The 19,131-nt window shown below is 65.4% G+C and overlaps 1 long non-coding RNA gene across 3 annotated transcripts in view; it reads right to left on the reverse strand.

The window, feature by feature from the left end:
- The window catches only part of LOC132662217 (uncharacterized), a 55,962-nt gene continuing 36,831 nt past the window's right edge, over nucleotides 1–19,131 (reverse strand). Inside the window, exons 1-5 of one of the 3 annotated variants that reach the window (XR_009602547.3) lie at nucleotides 1,278–2,636; nucleotides 1,056–1,176; nucleotides 856–975; nucleotides 650–779; nucleotides 1–570 (exon numbers count right to left, since the gene is read on the reverse strand). This is a non-coding gene — a long non-coding RNA (uncharacterized LOC132662217). Of the gene's footprint in view, nucleotides 571–649; nucleotides 780–855; nucleotides 976–1,055; nucleotides 1,181–1,277; nucleotides 2,637–19,131 lie in introns of those variants that run through there. The other 2 variants (XR_009602546.3, XR_009602548.1) reach the window with 2 other exon arrangements.

Raw genomic sequence — 19,131 nt, forward strand, 5'->3', positions numbered from 1 at the left:
TTGCTGTAACTGAGTTTATTGATGAGTCCAGGGCTTCTGGTGAAACCCTGGCGGGGAGGGGCACAGAGCGAGCTGCTCTGCAACGGAATGCTTCAAGGTTTGCTCGGTGTTTGGAGCTCCCAGACTAGGCAAGGGGAGGGTGGGGCCCCACACACTCGGCCGCACCCAGGCACCCCCAGGAAGAGATGGACGGCAGGTGGGCGCTGGGCACGGTGCGGGCACTCAGCAGCTTGCTTGCACACGCGCTCGGGGACTCGAGGCCAGACCCAGAACTCCAAACCAGTGCAAACGACTTAGTGCAAATTGAATTCGGGAGGGACGGGGAAACGGAGTCACGGTGGCTTTGAGTCCCGAGCAAAGGGGAAAGGAAAGAAAGGAAATGAAAGCACAGAGGAAAGGAAGAAGAGAAGGAGGGTGAGGGGCGTGGGGGCGTGGAGGCTGGTTGGTGGTCGCCTGTCCACGGCAGGGTGGCCACGGAGATGGAGGCGCCAGGCGGGGTGGCGGCCGCCGCGGGTGCTGCTCGCTTCCGACGGTCTCGCTGTCGGGCTGGTCTCGTTCCTGTAGCTTGACCTGCAGAGAGCGACAGGACGTGTGAGCGGGGACCGGGCAGGGCGGCCCCGGAAGCTTCCGGAAGGGTGCCCGCACTCACCTTCCAGAGCCGATTCCTGAGTCAAGGAGTGTAGTGGTTCCAGAATGCAGCATATTCTTGAGTCAGAGCTAGAGGGGACTTGAAGAAGTCCCAGTTCCAAGGCCCAGGCGTGAGCTGGGTAGCACCATTTCTGCGGGGCAGGACACGGTGAGTTCCCTGCTCCTTGGCCCGTGCCCGCTGCCCGCGGCTGGCCGGGGACTCCTCACCTTGTCGTTTTGAGGGTTCTAGGGGTCCAGAGAGCAGCAGTCATGTGTCGGCTCCTTCAGGAGCGCAGAGGAACGAGCCCTTGGGTGTTCCGGGTCCCCGCGGCGCCAGCCTAGAATGGTCTAGGGAAGCAAGAGCGCTCAGGGGGGACGCCCTGCGGGTGGGTCGGCCTGCGGGGGCCAAGCCTCACAGCCGCGCTCACCAGGAAGGCCGGACGGCGTCACGTCTGTCCTCGCCGTCACACCGGACCATGTCATGCCTCTCTGAGCGCAGCCTCGCGCCCGGCCTTCGGAGGCTAGCAGCACATCACCCGATCTGGAGACCTGGCTGTGGGCGAGGGGAGGGGGTGCCAGCTGAGCCGCGGGCAGAGGCGGCGGGCGGGCGGGGGGACGGTGGGGTGTCGGGCACGCCAGCGGGCACTCACCCTCGTCTCCAGTCCCGAGTCCAGAGGCACCGATCCCTGCTCCGTCGTCGCCCGCAGAGGCCCACCTTGGCCACGGGCTCTGGAGGCCAGTGCCCCGGCGGACTCGCCGCCAGGCTCCCGCCCTTCACCCCTGCCTGCGCCCCGGCCCCCCACCAGAGTTCTCATTCACTCCACCCCACCCGCCTCGCCTAGTCGGGTCTCGCCAGTGCCCTTGACTCCCCTGGTGCTGTCCTGTCTGTCATGCCAGACCCAGGGGCTGAGCGGTGAAGGCATACAGTGTCACCAAGTACGCTGTGGGCCCTCTCCGCGCCAGACCCTGGGCCGCAGTGCCACGTGGGAACGGCGCGTCCGCAGGCTGGGCCCGCAGCAGCCTCCTCGCTGCAGAAATCTCTCCGGAGCCGGTACCTGCGGCCGCCGCTCCCTCCGGTGACGTCCTGTTGCGGGACACCCCGCGCACTGCTCCTTCTTTCCCGCTCCCCAGCCCTCGAAGCTCTGGCCTGGCCAGAGCCGCTCCTGTACCTGCTACTAAATGAATTTCAGTGGGTGAGATGTGGTGGCGGCTGGGGACCCCTGCTGCGTCCTGAGTCCCCACCTCATCCTGTCCGACCCGGGCCTGGTGCCCCCCCGACCCCGCACGTGCTGGATCCCCACAGCCACCTGTCACCTCTCCTGCCGGCAGCCCTGCCTCATCTCCTGCCTGCTCTCTCGAAATGCTCTTTCTACCTGGGAAGGGCACGCGGCCCCCCCAGCCCGCACGGTCTCAGCTCCCCCCGAGACAATGTCACCTGTGCTGACCGCTCTCCTTCGTCCTGCCGCTCTGCCGGGAGGTCAGCCGCTTCTCCTCGCTGGCCCTTGCTCCCCGAAGCCCCCTTCTTGCAGAAGGCCAGCAGAGCAAGGCCCAGGGAGGGGAGGGGACTCACCTGGCCGACAGACCGCTGTCCTCACTTACCCACGGCTGCCAGCTATACAGCCCCACTGCCCCGGGTCCCGGGCGAATCTCTCTCCAGCTCCCCTCGTCCACCAGCCGCCACGTCCTGAAACCAAAACTGACCGGGATGAATGTCTGGCTCCCCCCTCTTTCCTCTACACCCCCAGCTTGGGCCCATCCCATGCCGATGTCACCCGTACTCCAAGACACCTGGGACCCCACGCCACACTCCCGCCAGGTGCCCTCCAGCCCTGCCCAAGCCAGCCCCCCAACCTTCTGCCGCTCCTGCCAGACCCCAGATTTCCAAGGTGATCCTTGGCCCACTCAAGCCTCCCTGTCCCCCGTCCCCATCTTCCCCTGGTTGCCCCCAGTACCCCACGCTTCCCTGGTTACCCCTCGGCTCCCCCGCTTCCCCAGTTGCCCCCGAACCCCCCCATCCCACCCCACCCCACCACCCCCTCCCGCACCCTGCTCGCCGGCCCTAGCCCGGGCTTTTTCTAACTGGGGTGGCCCCGCCCCGAATTCCCGCCCCTGCCCCGCCAGCCAATGGGAGCAGCGACCGTGTTCGGGGCCGCCGCAAGGCCCGCCTCCGCCCCAGACCGGTCCAGCACACCCGTCCCGGAATTCTCCAAAGAGGGCATTCTCCGCACCCCTCTGTTGGCAGCGCCTACACAGGGACTGGCATTGTCCCCAAACGTCCCCCTCCCCTTGGGTCGGAGCACTCGGGTCCCCTCGGGGCAGACCAAGCACGCTGCTCCCGCCCAGCCACCGCTGGGCTCGCACTCTGCTCCCGACGGGGGGCTCCGGCTGGGGGCTCGGGGAGGCTGGGGCAGGACTGAGTCACCCTCAGTCGCCACCATGGCTGAGACCCCACGCTCCCCCTGGGGTCCTGGGAGTCCACGGGGAGCAGTCACATGAGGCGTGTGTGTGTGTCGCGGGGGGGGGGGGACAGGGGCTCACCCGGGGGTCTCAGTGGCCAGGGTGGGTGGCCGATTCCCAGCCCCAGTACCATCTGACACTGGGGGGATAGCGTCTCCCGCAAGGAAGGCTTCCCTTTGCGGTCGGGGTGCCCCGCGTTCCCGTCTTGTGGCTCACAGGCGCGCTCTGGTGACCAGCTGTGTAGCCTCCTAGTCCTGCCCCGGCACCCTGCGCACCCGCCCGCCTGCGGCACTGCGGGTGCGGACCGAACAAAGACCCGAGAGCTTTAAGATCCCTCGACACCCTTGTCCGTCCTGTCCCTGGGGTGACCACTCTGGCCTTGCCGGGGGTACCGGGGCCCCGCGGCGCACCAGGTCCGCCCGCCAAGTCTACGGGGTTGGCGCCGGGGATGCAGCACACGTAGGCAAAGAAGCTGGAGTCCACGCACTTCAGGGCGGTCCTCTGGCAGAGCCGCCGTAAAGCGCTGGAGGCTCGCCTCCAAACCTGACACCCGGGCCTTTGTCATGAGCGAACCCCCAGCTTTTCTGTGGGGGAGAAAGCCAGGCTTTGCCGTGGATGGACGCCCAAGTTAGGATGGGGCAGACCCCCACATTTCGCCACGAGCAGACCCCAGCCTCGGCAGCCTCCGGGCGGAGGTGTGAGTCCTCACCGCCACCTCGCGGCCATTGCGGTATCCACACCCACAACCGACTCCGCGCCGTGCAGGGGTGCAGGGGTGCAGGGGCGAGCGATGGGACGGTGGGGCTTGGCTCAAGACAAGGCGAGAGGGCCCCGAAATCCTCCTGCACTCCGCGAGGCAGCCAGCCCCCAGGACCCCCTGCTGCCCGCGGCACCGGTGGGAAGGGTCTCTCTCTCTCTCTGAGATGGACTCCGCGGCATCCCGGGTGTGGCGATCCCTCACGGCCCCCACGTATTCTCTCCCGTCTCCCCAGATTCAGCCACGCGGGTGGGGGTGACAGATGGAGTGGCTCAGCCGAGCACTCCGTCTCCCTGATGACCCTCGTGGACCGCCGCGGCATCAGGCCTGAGCGGACCCGGGACGCCCTGCGGGCGGACCCCAGCCTCGCTGCGGGCAGTGATATGTGAGTCTGTGCCGCCACCTCGCGGTCACTGCTGTTTCCATGCCCCCCACGGGCTCAGGGCCACCCAGAGAGTGCACCCAGCCTGGAGGTCGGCACCCCGTGCGAGGAGGGATCCCCAAATCCCCCTGCGTTCGGGCCCCAGGATCCCGTGCCGCCTCGGGTCTAGGGTGGTACATTTCCCTCTAGAGTTTGGGCTTCCCGTCAAGTCCTTGTCACCCGAGGGCAGGGACCCTTTGATTCCCAAGTATCCCCTCTTTGCTGATACGGGACCAGGTCCTAGGGTGCGGTTCGGATTCCGCTCTCAGCAGCACGTGGGCTCTAGGACAGACCAAGTGCGCTCTGGTCGGGACACGCGCCTCCCCGCACCCGCCGCGATCCCAGGGCGCATTTGTGGGGACCCGCACCCTGGCCCCAGAGCGCGGTCGCCACGTCAGTATCCCCACCTTTTAACGACCCCCTCCGGGACACTGGGGTGTCTGCCGCACCCCACTTTGGTGGCTGTGCTCGGGAGACTGGTAGGACCTCCCGAAGCAGGACCTTCCGCAGGAGGACCTCCCCAGCGGGTGGGAGGCAGCCTCGAGCCCAGATCATTAGCATCTGAACACCGGAATTGAATGGATGTTAATGCCTGGTTGCCTGGGGTCTGACGACTGGGAGAGTTTCCTCGGAAGCCAGCTCAATTAAAAAGCCAGGGGGTGGGGGGCTGTCTTTGGTGGCGTCGGTGTGCGGGGTCCGGTGCGCCAAAGGTGGCGGCAGGTGCTGTCGCCACCGTGTCTGGGAGATGTGATGTGAGTCCCACTCCACGGCACTGGTGGCTTCGAGGGGACCCGTGGCTAGGGGACCGCGGACGTGGCCTGACCTGGGGTAGCCCAGACAAGCACCCCATCTCCCTGATGACCCTCGTGGACCCCTGCGGAATCCAGCCTGGGCGGACCCGGGACATATCGCGGGTGGACCACAGCCTCTGCCGCGACTGCTGTAATGTGCGCGTTGGTGCCGCCACCTCGCGGTCACCGCTGACTCCAACACCCACAAGCGGGCTGGGCACCGTTCAGGGCATGCGATCAGCTTGGGGGTGGCACCCGATGCAAGGGGGAGAACCCTAAAATCCACCTGTTCCTGGCAAGGCAGCCCCCAGGGCCCCGTGTTGCCGGAGGCACCTGGAGGAAGGGTCACCTTCTGAAGCCGACACCGCGGCATCCCAGGCATGGGGATCCCTCACTGCCCCCAAGTACTCCTTCTTGTCGCCCCAATTTCTTTTCGGCCTTGGGCAACTCAGATGATGTGGCCGGGCGTGGCTCAGACATGTGCCCGTCTCCTTGATGACCCCCGTGGACCACTGCGGACCCGGGACCCGGGACGTGGCGAGGGCGGACCCCAGCCTCAGGCGCCTCGGGCGGTGAAGTGTGAGTCAGCACTGCCACCTCGCGGCCGCTTCTGTCACCCACAACCAACTCAACACCCGTCGGCATGTGATGGGGCTACAGGGGTCAGCCCAAGACCCAGGAGGAAGACCCAGAAATCCTGTGTTCAGCAAGGCAGCCCCCAGGACCTCTGCGTGTCTGGAGGCTCCCAGAGAGGCGTTACCCTTCTGGCCTGGGCTCCTATCCCTGGACTTCCGTCTCCTGGGCTCCCAGCCATGTCCTCCCCAAGGGCAGGGGCCCTGTGCCTCCAAGCATTTGCTGTCACCTTCCCTTTGGCCCAGGTGACTCGGGAACCGGGTCCCAGCAGCACATGGGCTCTCGGACAGACCCAGGGTCCTGCCGTCATGACCGCTCCTCTGGCCACTTGCCATGGTTCCAGGGTCTGGAGGCCCTTCAGGTACCGACTGCGCTTTCTTGGGGTCTATAGGCACCTCTTTTGTTCACTGGCTCCCCAGGGAGGACTTGGAGCTTTGCTGATGACCTCAGGCCATTTGCATGCCAATGGTGCATTTGCAAATCAATAGAATGTTGGGAGGGAAGCCTGACACCAGCCTCTGGTCTCACCAGCCAGAGAGGATCTCCTAGTGGAGGAACCACCAGGATTCATTCAGTTTTGTGGGCTGAGCTTTGGGGACCCTGGGGCCAATCTGATCCCTGCTGGCCAGAGTGACAACGGGTCGCTGGGTGCTGTGACCCACGCATGGAACAGGACCCGGACGGCCTGGAGTCCCCTCTCAGGTGCCCAGAGTCCGCAGACGTGGCTGGGCCAGGAGGCAGATTGCCGCGGACAGACCTCGTCCCACCCCCGACCCCCTTGCCCCCCGCACTGTGGGCATCTCCACCCTCCTAGGCTTGACCGGTAGGTACCTCATGGCTGCCTCTGTCTGCTTCACCGCTGCCTCCCTGGGAGCAAGATGGAGAGCCCCAGGGATCCTCCTGCACAGAGCAAGTTCACCTTCCAGGCCCGTGCTCACTGGAGCCCATGCGGGAAGTGCTAGCTGGTGACATTGGGGGCCTAGAGGCTTAGGGGTGGGTTATGAGCGAGTGATTGGATGGGGTGTTGGATGCGGGGGTCTGGGGGCGAGCAGAGCTCACAGGGGACACATTTGACAAGGCTTGGCAGGTACAGGGCTGGCAATGTGGCTCATGTTGCAGACTTCCTGATAAGCTGGGAATGGCTCCGGGGGCTCTGGGTGAGGGGCTTAGGGTTGCATTTAGGCTCAGTAGGAAATAAGGCCATGATCCCGCAGGGTACCCTGGGCCACGGAAGGGTCGGAGATGTGCCACCCTGCCCGGAAGGAAACACGTAGAAAGCCCTGCCCCGGGGCTGGCATAAGTCAGGGTAACAGCTTAAGGAGCATCACCTGAGCCAGGAGGGGAGGTGAAAGCGTGTGTCCTCCGGGAGAGGCAGGTGTGGCACAGTGTGTGTGCAGAGGAATGGCAGTTGCAAGAGGGGGCCATGAACTCGCGTCATGTGCCGTGGGACGTCCGAGGCCGTGGCGCCTGGCACAGGCTGCAGGCCCGTGGAGGGTGCGGGACCCCGGGGGGCAGGGGCACAGCCTAAATCGCGCTCCTCTGCCCGCGCTCGGCCGCTCCCAGCGCCTGTGTCCCCCACTCCCACCCCAGGAAACCCTCGGACACTCTCGCCAAAGGACTAACGGACCCCCGGCGAGTGGGCTGGCAGGGTCCCCTGCATCTGTGGCTCCAGGGCCCCAAACCCAGCAGTCATTTCCACCCACCTGGCTTCCCTCCAAGTTCCTTTCTTAGAAAAGCGTCTCCTCAGGCGCCCGGGTGGCTCAGTTGGCAGAACATGTGACTCTTGATCTTGAGGTTGTGAGTTCGAGCCCCACGTTGGGTGTAGAAATTACTTAGAAGGTAAAATATTAAAATATTTAAAATTAATATTAAATATTTTAAATTAATATTAAAATATTAAAATATTCTAGCCTCATCACCCTGACACTTACACTCCTTCACCTCCCAAATTCTGTCAGTAGCGAAGCAATCACTTTACCTCCATGAGCTGGGCCATCTTCTTACCCTCTCCCTCCATCCTGCCAACCCCAGGGCCACATCCATTAGCAGGACTCAGTGAGAGCCTATCCCTAGGAACCCTCCCACCTGGGTGCCAGCCTCCCTCCTGGGTACCAGCTTCCCATCTGGGTACCAGCTTCCCATCTGGGTGCCAGCTTCCCTCCTGGATACGAGCCTCCCTCCTGGGTACCAGCTTCCCATCTGGGTGCCAGCCTCCCTCCTGGGTGCCAGCCTCCCTCCTGGGTACTAGCTTCCCTCCTGGATGCGAGCTTCCCTCCTGGGTGCCAGCCTCCCTCCTGGGTACTAGCTTCCCTCCTGGGTGCCAGCCTCCCTCTTGGGTGCCAGCCTCCCTCCTGGGTACTAGCTTCCTTCCTGGATACAAGCTTCCCTCCTGGGTACCAGCTTCCCTCCTGGATACGAGCTTCCCTCCTGGGTACTAGCTTCCCTCCTGGGTGGCAGCCTCCCTCTTGGGTGCCAGCCTCCCACCTGGGTGCCAGCCTCCCTCCTGGGTACCAGCTTCCCATCTGGGTGCCAGCCTCCCTCCTGGGTACTAGCTTCCTTCCTGGATATGAGCTTCCCTCCTGGGTACTAGCCTCCCTCCTGGGTACCAGCTTCCCAACTGGGTACTAGCCTCCATCCCAGGTACTAGCTTCCCTCCTGGGTGCCAACCTCCCTCCTGGGTGCCAGCCTCCCTCCTGGGTGCTAACCTCCCTTGAGGTACTAACCTCCCAGATACATACACGTTTCCATAAATATGTCCCTCCCTCTCACTGTGGTTGGCTGAGGCTCCCGGATCTGCCCCTGGCCACTGTGGCCTCCCTCATTGAGGAGGCCTGACTGTGCCTCCTCCAGTCCCATCCCGCTCAGACCCCGATTTCCCTGGGGAGACCCCCCCCCAGCACCTAAACAGCCCTGAACAGCACAGCTGTTCACGTCGGCCCCTGCGTGGCCGTGTGATGCCAGTCTGAGCTTCTTCCCCCAGGAGACCCCTGAGGAAGCCACACCGAATGCCGCAGCGGGCAGGAGGAAGGGGCCAACGCAGTGGCGCAAAGCAGAGTCCGTCCGCTAAGGGCACACACCCCTGCCCGCCTGGGCCTCGGGGCCCCCAGGACGCTGCGCGCCTTCTCCCGGCTTCTTCTTGCCTCCTGCTGCTCCTGCTTGTAACCCTTCCCTCCTTGGCCTCAGCTGCCACCCGGACACTCCCTGCTCCCTGGTGCCCGTACAGCCGCCTCAGTCACTCCCCCTGCATCCTGGCCGTACCCCTAACTCAGCTTTCTGCGTGCCTCCTGGAGCCCGCACACTTCACATGGAAATGCAAGATCTTCCTTCGGGAAACCCAAACTTTCTTGCCTGACGCTCAGAACCCGGTGCCCAGAACCCTCAGCTCGGTCCTCTGCCTTCCCCGGGGGGAGGGGGCAGGTGCCCCCAGAGCCACAGCCCTGCTGCCTTCCTAGGGCATCGGTGCCGAGTGACGGGCAGCGGGGATGAGGGGCGGGTGGTTGTTTGGAGGGACCCCAAGACCTTTGTTCTAGCCTCTATGCCACAGACTGCCAACCGTCCCGCCTAGAAGCTTCTGGATGCTATATTGGTATAGTGCTACATTTATCAGCCTCCCTTGCAGCTAGGTGAGGCCACGTGACTGATTTCTGACCCAGGGGACGTGAACACAGGCGCTGTGTGTGTGCAGAGGAGAACACCTCTGCTTCCTCTCGCCCCTGGCGGGGTTGGGGGGGTGGGGCGCACACGATGCTGGGCTGGGGCAGCCCGTCCGGGCCCCGTGTTAGTGTCCTAGGGCTGCCGTGAGGAAGCCTCACAGACTGGGTGGTGCCCTCACAGTTCTGGAGGCCACAAGCCAGGTATCAGGGTGTCCCGGGACTGCTTCCTCCTGGAGGCTCTGCCGGAGGCATCTGTCCCACGGCTCCGTCCCGGCAGCTGGCGGTGGTGACAGTCCGTGGCATTCCTGAGCCTGCAGATGCACCCCTCCGTCTCTGCCCTGTCTTCCCGTGATGTTCCTCCCGTGCGTCTGGGTTTTCTGTCCGTGCACCTCCCCCGCTTGTAAGGACGCGGTCACGCTGGATGAGGACCGTCTCTCCTCCACCAGGACCTCATCAGTGATCTCTCATGGCCCTGTCTCCAAATAAAGTCCCATTCTGAGGTACTGGGGGTTAGGACTCCAGTGTAGGAATCTGGGGAGGGGGGCACGATTCAGCCCATGACAGACCCCAGGATGGAAACTGCGTGGGGGTGCGGGGCCGCGAGACGGGAGTCCAGGCCTGTGCTGCTCACGACTCGACAGCTGGGAGGAGTCAACCCAGCCTGTCCGAGGCCCAGCTCGGGGCTTCCCATGGCGGGGTCTGCACATTGGTCTGAACTCAGTGCTGCTCCAGACCAGGCACCGGGGGTGCCCAGTGGTGGCTGGGACCTTGGCTGCGGGATAAGAGGGACAGAACCTGGGGGCAGCTGCCCAGAGGGGCCTAGGACAGCGTGTCCAGATAGGGACTGGAAGGAGCGACTTGGTGCCTGGTGGGGCTCCCCGAGGCCTGGGAGCTGCAGGGTAGGCCAGCTATTTGGAATCCGCTCCCCTTGTTGGACTGAGGCTGGTCCATCTAGCAGGCTGGCACTTCGTGGACAGAAAAAGCCACTTGTGCTAATGCTTGGGAGGACGACACCCCAGCTAAACTAGGCCGGCCGGCTCAGCTGATGGACGTCTGTCCTGCGGATGGGGTGGTCTGCTCAGGCTTTGGGCAGTCGCTCGGGGACCCTCTCCGGGCAGCCAGGCGGCTCCGGGTCCTTCCCTTCCTCCCTCTGTGACCGACTCCGAGATCCATGGAGCGGGACTCAGCTCATATTGGCTTCACAAACAAGCTGGAGCCCAGAGTTGTGTCCCCTAGATGCCTCTCTGCGGCTCTGTGCCCGATGCTCATTCGCCCTCGTTTACAGAAGGCTGTCTCTCCCGCGGCCCTGGCAGAACAGCCGTGAACAGATCCAGGCTTCCAACCCCTGTGGGTAGCACCTGCAGTGAGCCGACGGTCGCCCCCAAAAGACCTGTCCGTGTGCCAGTGCCCCGAAGCTGTGAGCGTGACCTTGTTGGGATAAAGGGCCTCACAGCGGTGAGTCTAAGTTAAGGATCCCGAGACGAGATCAAGGGTTTCGTAGGTGGACCCTAACTCTATGACAGGCGTCCTTATAAGAGAGAGGCCAAGGCCACGTGACCACAGAGACAGAGGCTGGAGGGACACGGCTATAAGCCCAGGGACGCCTGGAGCCCCCAGGAGCTGGAAGAGGCAGGAAGGACCCTTCCGTGTCCCCTATAAGGACACAGTCATTGCACCAGGGCCGCCCTCCTCCCGCGTGGCCCTGCAGGCAAGAGCCCTTTGTCTGAAACAAGCCAGGCTCACAGGTTCTGGGTGGATGTGAGTGTGTTTGGGCTCTAACCCATTCAATACGGCAGGAGGCAGGGAGGCTCCAGATGTCCAATCGGGCCCCATGTGTCTTGGTGGCGCCCTGGTGTCTCTTGTCCCCTCTCGCTTCCTGTTTGTCTGCTTCCCTGAGCGTCTGCCCCGCCGGCCCCTGCCCAGCCCCAGAGCAGAGGTGGCCGCAAGAGCCCCATCGCAGCACAGGGTCTGACCCCTTAGAACCCTCTTGTCTGTTGGGTGGTTCTGTTTTCTGACCGGATCCTTACGTCATCTCATGGTTAGAAAACAGAGATCAGACCACACACTCAGTCCCACGAGCGGACGGCGTGGACAGGCTGCCTTGCGTGTCGCCGGACTGGCGGTTTTCCACGTGACTCCCTCGCACCATTCCTCCGTGGCGCGCGGACTTCCCGGCAGCCCCCACCTCTGCTGTGCGCGGCCCCCTGGTCTCTGCGCCCTCGCCAGCCCTGCCCTCCAGTCTGGGGGTGCTGTGACCAGGAAGGTGTGCCAGCTTGCGGCCCTGAGACCTCCAAGGCAGGGTGTTGGGAAGTGGCCCTCGGCCATCATGAGGAAAGCCTCACCCTCCTGCGGTGGGGAAGAGAGGCCCCGGGGCGAGCACCGTCTGTCCGCCTCCCCGAGGCGGCCTCCTCCTCCAGGAGGTGCTCTTCGATTCCTGCAGGGCACAGCAGTCGAGGCGGCAGTGACGCACTAACCAGACCTGCTCGCGGGGTTGGCGCCTGATGCCCAGCAGATACGGGGGAGGGCCAGTCCCGCCGAGCCTCAGGGGCAGGGGTCTGACAGGTGTGGCTCTCCCGGGTTCCTCACGGGGATGATGGGGGTCCTGACGCATCGGCTCACCCCCTCGGCCGCAGAGCAGAAGCCGAGCCGGGAGAGGGAATCGGCGGTGGCCCCGAGGCCAGCTCCCTGGCGCGTGGACGAGGTGGCTCACGGGCACCGTCCCCGGGAACACTCGGGCCACGCTGGGCCTCCGAGCCAGGCCGCTCACCGGCTCTGCTCCCAGGAAGCTTCCCGGTCTCGTCTTTGGGCCCCACTCTTCCGCGATGCGGAGAAGAGGAAAGCCAGCAGACCCTACTGGAAATGGCCTAGAGAACAGAAGCGGGGGCCCTCTGCCATTGGCGGTCATGGTGCTGGGCTGGGCGTGGGGCAGCCGGTGGGAGACGGCCGGGGCCCCTGGTGGCCATGAGACAGCTCATGTGGCCCAAGCTGTGAGCGTAAGCACACCTGGGGGTTCAGAGCTCAGAAGGAGGAGAACAGAGCGGTGCAAGCAGGGTCCGTGTGGCCAGCCCAGCCGTGAGGCTCCCCAAGGAGCCAGCTGACCCAGGGCTTCGCCCACCTGCGTCCCCGGGCCCGGGTGCTGGCCTTGCGGGGCGAGGAGTGTGTCTGAGGCCCTGGGAGGCTCGTGAAGTCCCTCCTGCTGTCAGCCCCTTTGAGGACATCCATGCTCCACATCTACCTCGTCCTGATGGTGCACAACCAGTCTGTACCCTGTGGCCCCTCTGCCCAGCCTGCACTGACCCCCGACTGCCCCTCTGACTCCTGACCCCTGGGCCCTTCTGCAGGCCACATCCCACAGTCCACCCGGCTCTGGCACCCCCGTGCAAAGTGGGTCCACGGCCTGTGGCTTCAACCGTTGCTCCCGGGCCGAGGACAGTCAACATCTGCCACGAGCCCTGGACCTTCGCCTTGGGAACCCGGCGAAGCTGGGTTTGTGGGGTGTCTGTCGGGGTGCCCCACAGCCACCATTCCCGCCCGCAAGTTGGGGACTTGGGGACCCCTGGGCCCCAGACGGCTCGCTGCAAATGTGCACAGTCCTCCACGGCCGGACCTGGCCCAACACAGGCCCTTCTCAGGACCTCCCCCCGCAGACCTGCCGGGCTCGGGCAGCTCTCTCCGTGACACCCACCCTCCACCCACAGGGACCACCGCCATCTTGAATCTCAGGGAGGGACAACAGCGTCCAGGGGGACAGACCAAGGAAGGACAGAGAACCCGCCCCAAGCTACTCCACCCAGGTGGGAGAAACTGGTGGCCCCACTCCCTCCCCACTGGACTCCTAAGGGGCCAATGGGAAGAGAGGGTAGGTGGGAGGAATGGCCCGGCCCCAGTCTGGGGCTGACACTTTCATCGGGACCGGTACTGGAGGCAGGGGGCTATGTGAGAGAGGTTCCAGGATGAGGAGAGAGCCCTGAAGGCCAGGGCCGAGGACACAGAACCCCTGGAAGGTGGCCGCCTTGCTGTTGGCTTGGGGAGGAAGGAGTGCTTGACGACCAGAGGGGGTCTTGAGCCCTTGGCCATGGGTCTGGTCATGGCAGAGGTGCTTGCTGAGTGAATGAACGAGTGAATGAATGCATGAGTGGTGGATGGACAGATCGATGGGTGGACGGGCCAACTTGCAAGGGAAGGAAAGGGACGTGGCCTGAGGTTTTCAGGGAACAGATGACGTCTCCCTGGGTCAGCGTCCAAGAGGGAAGAGGGGCCCTCCTGCTGCAGCCACAGTGATGGCTCCTGGCCTTTTGGAGAGTCATCTGGAAGCTAATCCCTTAGAAAACAAATATTTCAGACACCTCAGCGCAGGCCCTCCGAGTGGGAGCCTGAGCGCACGGGCCAGGGGCCTGGATGCTCTCCCGCGCCCCCAGATGCAAGCCCACCAAAGCCTCACAGCCACGTCCATGGGGGACGCAGACCTCAGCCAGGAAAGTGTCAGAGCAGCCGGCCACCTGCCTGGGCCCCCGCTCCTGGGCCCTTGTCCATCCTCCTTGGCAGCTCCCGCCACGGACAGGACATTCCTGAAGGCTGAGGCTGCGTGTCGGGGGTTCAGAGCTGGGAAGGCCAGGGAAGGTCCACGGTCATCTCGTGGCCGAGAGTCGCTTCTGTCCCTCCCACCCCCGCCTCTTCCTAGCCCCCCGAGGCTGACCCAGGAGATGGGGCCCTCACCCTGGTTCCCTTCCCGAAATCCACACCAGGCCTGCCTGCTCTGGCCTTAACCTAAGCGAGGTCCCTCTCTGCCCAGTGCCTACCATGCACAGGGCCCCTTCAAAGTGGCCTCCTGAGCTGGGGGTTACCTCTTCCCTCTCCCAGGTCCTGGGGCTGGGCCGCCCTGGGCACCTAGCAGTCTGCCCTCAGACTCAAGGACGGAGGGCTCCCCGTCTGGAGCTCGAAGCCTGTGGAGGCCCCCACCGCAGCGGGGCAAGTATGTTCCCGAGTTCCCACCCACAGGCCGGGCAGCCACCTGGCGGGCGGGGGAGAGGGGCTGGCGGGGGTGCAGAGGGACCAGGGCTCACGGGTGGAAGGGGGGGGGGGGGGTGCTGCCGACGGGGCCAGCGAGGGCCAGGCCCGGGGACACGTCTTCCAGCCCCCGAGCAGATTCAGTCACAGGACGGAGGGGACCAGGACACATGCCGCTTCTGGTCTGACCCTTGTGAGTTTCCATAAGGACCCAGCCACGGAGTGGGCATGCTCTGGAGTGCAGAGCCACAAGATGGCGGGAACCCGGGCCCCGCAGCCACCTGGAGTCGAGCTCCCCCCCTGCGCCGCCTCCGAGCGGTGACACAGCAGGGGTACGTGCACAGGATCTGGGCAGAGTGGGCGGGGGGTGCGTGGGGCACTCCGGAAGGCAGCCGTCGGAGGTCACTAGCCCCTGCATCTCCGTTGATCTGGGGCGGCCCACCTGAGACCTTGACGGGGTTCAGACCCCCTGTCCCGTGCCCCCGAGTTAGGGCCGCCAGGCGGAGGGGCGGGGGAGGCAGGTATGTGGGTGGGGGTCACGAGGAGGAGGGGGCTGGTGGTGGCATGTGGGCTCAATAGTTTCTGTCTTAAGGAACACGCAGGGTCTGTCCTTTATCTCACCCCTCACACTGCATATTTCCAGAAAGAAATAATCTCCAATTCCAAGGCGCTCCATGGAGGCAGAATTTTCCATCTGGGCTTTGTTGATGAGCTATTTTGGAGAGAACTTCTGCCTTCACTCACTTCCCTTGTCCGAGCTCGCACGGGGACCATTAGGGGAGGCAGAGAGACGGCCAGCATGGGGACCGCCGGGGGGACGCTGGGCTTGGGCACGAGCTCCGTCCTGCCCCGACCCTGGGTGGGCCCCGCCTGCGTGATTGTGAGTCCGGGGTCGGCGGGGGTGGGGGCGGGGGCGGGGGATGGGGCCCCATCCCTGCACGTGCAGCGTCCTCCCCGACTCTCACACATCCGGCTCTGGCTAAGCCGCTTCCCACACAGTGCTTCCAACCGCGCGCTCCCCCTCTCATCCGTCACCCTGTCTGAGGAAATGCTCCTTGTCACCACCCCCCCCCCCCCAGGCCCCAGGGCCCTCCACCCCCATCCGGGAGCCTCACTCTGGCTTGATTGCCTCCACGTGAGCCCCTGGGCAGGATGGAGCCCTCACGCGCTGCCCGTCCCCCCCGCCCCCCATGGCCTGAACACCTGGGCCAGTGTGGCCAGTGACCTGGCTCCGGGAAGCCGCCTTCCCCCGGCCCCGAGGCAGATGGCTCACCCCCTCTCTCTTCACGGTACTTCCGAGCCCCCCACTTCCCAAAGCAAATGTGTCTGCCTCCCTTCCCCTTCCCAGCAGCAGCCTCACCTGACTTTCATGGTGACTCTCCTTGGAACGGTGACTGTCAGGGCCTGGATTGTGTCCCCCAGATTCCTATGCCGGAGTCCTGACCCCCAGCACCCCAGAACGTGACCGCATCTGGAGACGGGGCCTTTACAGAGGTGATTAAGGTAACATAGGGTCACCGGGCTGGGCCTTGATCCCGTGAGACGGGGTCCTTGTAAGAAAAGGGGATCAGGACACGGACAGGCACGGAGGGACGACCCCGCCCACGCCTGGACCTCGGGCTGCGGCCTCCGGGACTGGGGGAGGATAAATTTCTGGTTGACATTGCCTGGTCTGTGTCATCTGTTATGGAGGCCTGAGCTGACCGACATGGCAACATGCCTTCCCTGCCTCAGTTTCCCTACCGTCTCTTGGCCTCCTTCCCAGCAAGTTGAAAAGGCCCCCTTTGCAGGACTCACCTCTGCAGGCCGCCCAGGCGACACCCGCAGGCCTGCCGGCCACGCTCCCCCTGCTCTGGGAAGCCAGGCGCCTCGGGGCCACGTCATCGGGCACCCTGTCGTGTGGCCTGCTGGACCTGGATGGACGTGGCCTTTGGGGCCACCGAGCGAGCACGTGTCCTGCCCTCGGCCGTCCCCTGGACCTGACTGCTGGGGCCAGGCCGCAATCAGCACCGAGCCCAGGCGTCAGCTTTGCTGCCTCGCAGCGGGGACAGCGCGTCCTCCTCGGGATGTGTCTCCCCAAGCCCTGCCCGCCATTCCTGGGGTCTGGTCACTGCCCCCTGGCCCCCTCCCCTCCGGCCTCAGTTTCCCATGAGCACCCAAGGAGTTGGCCACACGGGTTCCATGTGGGGCTCCTCCCCAGACACAGCCCGGAGCACAGGTGCCCGGGCAGAGGGGGCGGAGCGGATGGGGTCTGGGGCCCCGGTCCCCGTGCCCGTGCACACAGCGAGCCCCGGATCCACACCGGGCTTCAGTCAAGGCGCCACAGCCCCTGCACGACTGGCGGGTTGAGGGCTCCCCAGCTTTGGCTCTGCTTCCTTGAGCCCCGTGAGGCACCGTGGGCCCCCCTCCCCACAGCCTCTCCCACCCTGTCCTCCGGGGCCCCAGACCGGCCCTCCAGTCCTTTCCCGTGGCTCTGTCAGAGGGAAGCCAGGCTGCCCTCACCCCAATGCCCCCCCCCCCCCGGGGCACCTCCGTGGGCCCTGCAGTGGCAGCCACCCAGTAAACCTTGCTGGCGGAAGGGGTCAGTGGGAAGAGTGAGGCCTCTTGCCCCCTCACCCCCCTCTGGCCTGTGGCCAGGCTCCAACAGGGAGACCTGGGCCCACGGTTCTTCCAGAACCTGGGCCGTCTCTTCGGGGAGGCCCGAGCAGGGCCAAGCCTGGGGCTGCTTTGCAGGGACACTGAGGGGTCCAGTGCCTGAGACTGTGACGGGGCTCAGGAGACTGTTGTCCCGGGTCCGGGTCATGGGCACCCACCCACCACCGTGTGGTGTGTTTTTGAACCAGGTTTGCCCTCCCAGTGCCCTGGGCCTGCCTCACTCAGCTGGGCCCCAGGGAGTTCCTCCCCGTGCCTCCCACCGACACCTCCTGCCACCCCGGGGCCCCAGCCTCCCACCCTCAAGGGCACCACGGTGGCCAGGCCCAGAGCGCGGAGCTGTTTTCTGAGAGAAGCTCGCTCTCCGGGAGAACCTCTTGGCTCTCAGCTTGCAAGGTCGTGCACCCCGCAGGGCCGACTGAATCCCCGGGAGGTCCTGGAGGGCATCCGCTGGCCAAACGGGCCTGGGGGCTCCTGGCAGAGGAGGGAGCTGGGCTCTGGCCCCGGGAGGCCTCTCTGCCCACGCCTGTGCTCTGCCCTGTCTGCCGCCTTCTCTCTCCTTCCAGCAGAGGGGCCGGCCGCCGGGGGGCCGGAGGGCCGGGGTCCCCACCCTGTGCTGACAAGCCGATGAATGTACGGGGCGCCCAGGGGTGCCGGCTCCCCTCCACCACCCACCCTTGTGCCCGACTCACTCCACGCCTGCTTCAGGGTGTGGCAGAAGCTGCACCCTTCTCAGGGCTCACGGGAACCAGGCCAGGCCCTGGGGGCGCCCTCCTTATGTCTTCAAGGCACCAGAAACCCCCCGTGGGGCCCCGCACCCTCTGAAGAGGTGGGGATGACAGTCAGCCCTCCCAGCGTGGAGCCCACCTCTCCTCAGGACACCCTCCCGGTCTGGGCTGTTCCAGCCATGCTCACAGGGCAGCGGCCCTCGAGGGCCTTCTCAACCGGCGCACCTCTGTCCCAGGCGAGGCGGGGCTGTGCTGGAGGGCGCACGGCTCCTTCCCGGGTCTGGAGCCAGGCCGCCTCTGTGCGCACTCGGGCAGCACCGCCCACCCCGCTCTGAGCACACGCTGCAGACGCATCTTCTCGGCTAGGAGCGGCCGGGCCAGAAGGAAGGGCCCGGGGCCTTGAGCGGCATGACCTGCTTGTGCCCTGGGGAGCCCGGCCCTGGGTGCAAGCAGCTTGGCCAGAGTTTGGCTGCAACGTGAGGCCCAGCGCTGTCTGGGAAGTCTCCCCAGAGGCAGGGAGCCCCTGGGCACCGCAGGCGGGCTGCGGGCTCTGGCCTGGGAGGGCCGGCCAGGCCCCTGCTCAGGCCTGGACCGAAGGCCGGCGGGCAACAGCCGGGTCCGTGCGGGCGCAGCTCTGGGGGCCCACGTGGCCTAGGGCTCCAGGGTGCTGGGTGAAGGCTCTGGCATGGACCCCCTCGTGGGGCATCTGTGGGGGGGCGCTCGGGTCCTGCCTGGCTCCTCAGGGCCGGAGACACGCACGGGGTGAGGGTCTGTGGGGAGCAGCTCCGCCTCAGACGGCCTTCCTGCCCACCCACCGGGCCCGTCTGTGGCCCTTGTACCGAGAAAGGAAGGTCTTCGGGCCTGGAGCCCCTTGCCCAAGCTGGCCACAGCTGGTCACCCCCCGCCCCCGGCTCCCTTTGGGGGTCCGCTTTAGGGCGTGGTACTGTCTGCTCTGCTCCAGCCAGGAGACCCCATACCTCCCCCTGCTCTCTGGCTCCATATGCCCCCCGGAAAAGGGTGGCCCCTTCCCCACAGGACAGCTCGGACCCCGGCCGCCCGCCCCCCAACCCTGTTCTCCTTATGGATTTCCTCCACTCTAACCTTTGACTGCTGGTTGGGCCCGCAGCCAGTTTATACTCACCCCTTGCCCCTCCCCCCCACCCCCTCCTTCCTGCCTGGCTGGGCCCCAGGCCCAGGGTGGGCATGCAGACTGGGGCCGGTGGGGGGGGCGGCTTTGCCCAGGCAGGGAAGGGAGAATGATAACATACGCTCTTCTCTCCCCTCTCCCAGACCCCCTCCCCGCCCCCTCCATCCACCCCTTCTCTGCCCACCCCCCACCTCCCTCCCTCTCATCATAAAGCGAGGAATTTCGTTTTCACGTGGACCCACGTCTGCTGTTTATCTG

The sequence above is a fragment of the Panthera onca genome, chromosome D1 (assembly GCF_046562875.1).
Source record: "Panthera onca isolate mPanOnc1 chromosome D1, mPanOnc1 haplotype 2, whole genome shotgun sequence".
NCBI classification, from domain to species: Eukaryota; Metazoa; Chordata; class Mammalia; order Carnivora; family Felidae; genus Panthera; species Panthera onca.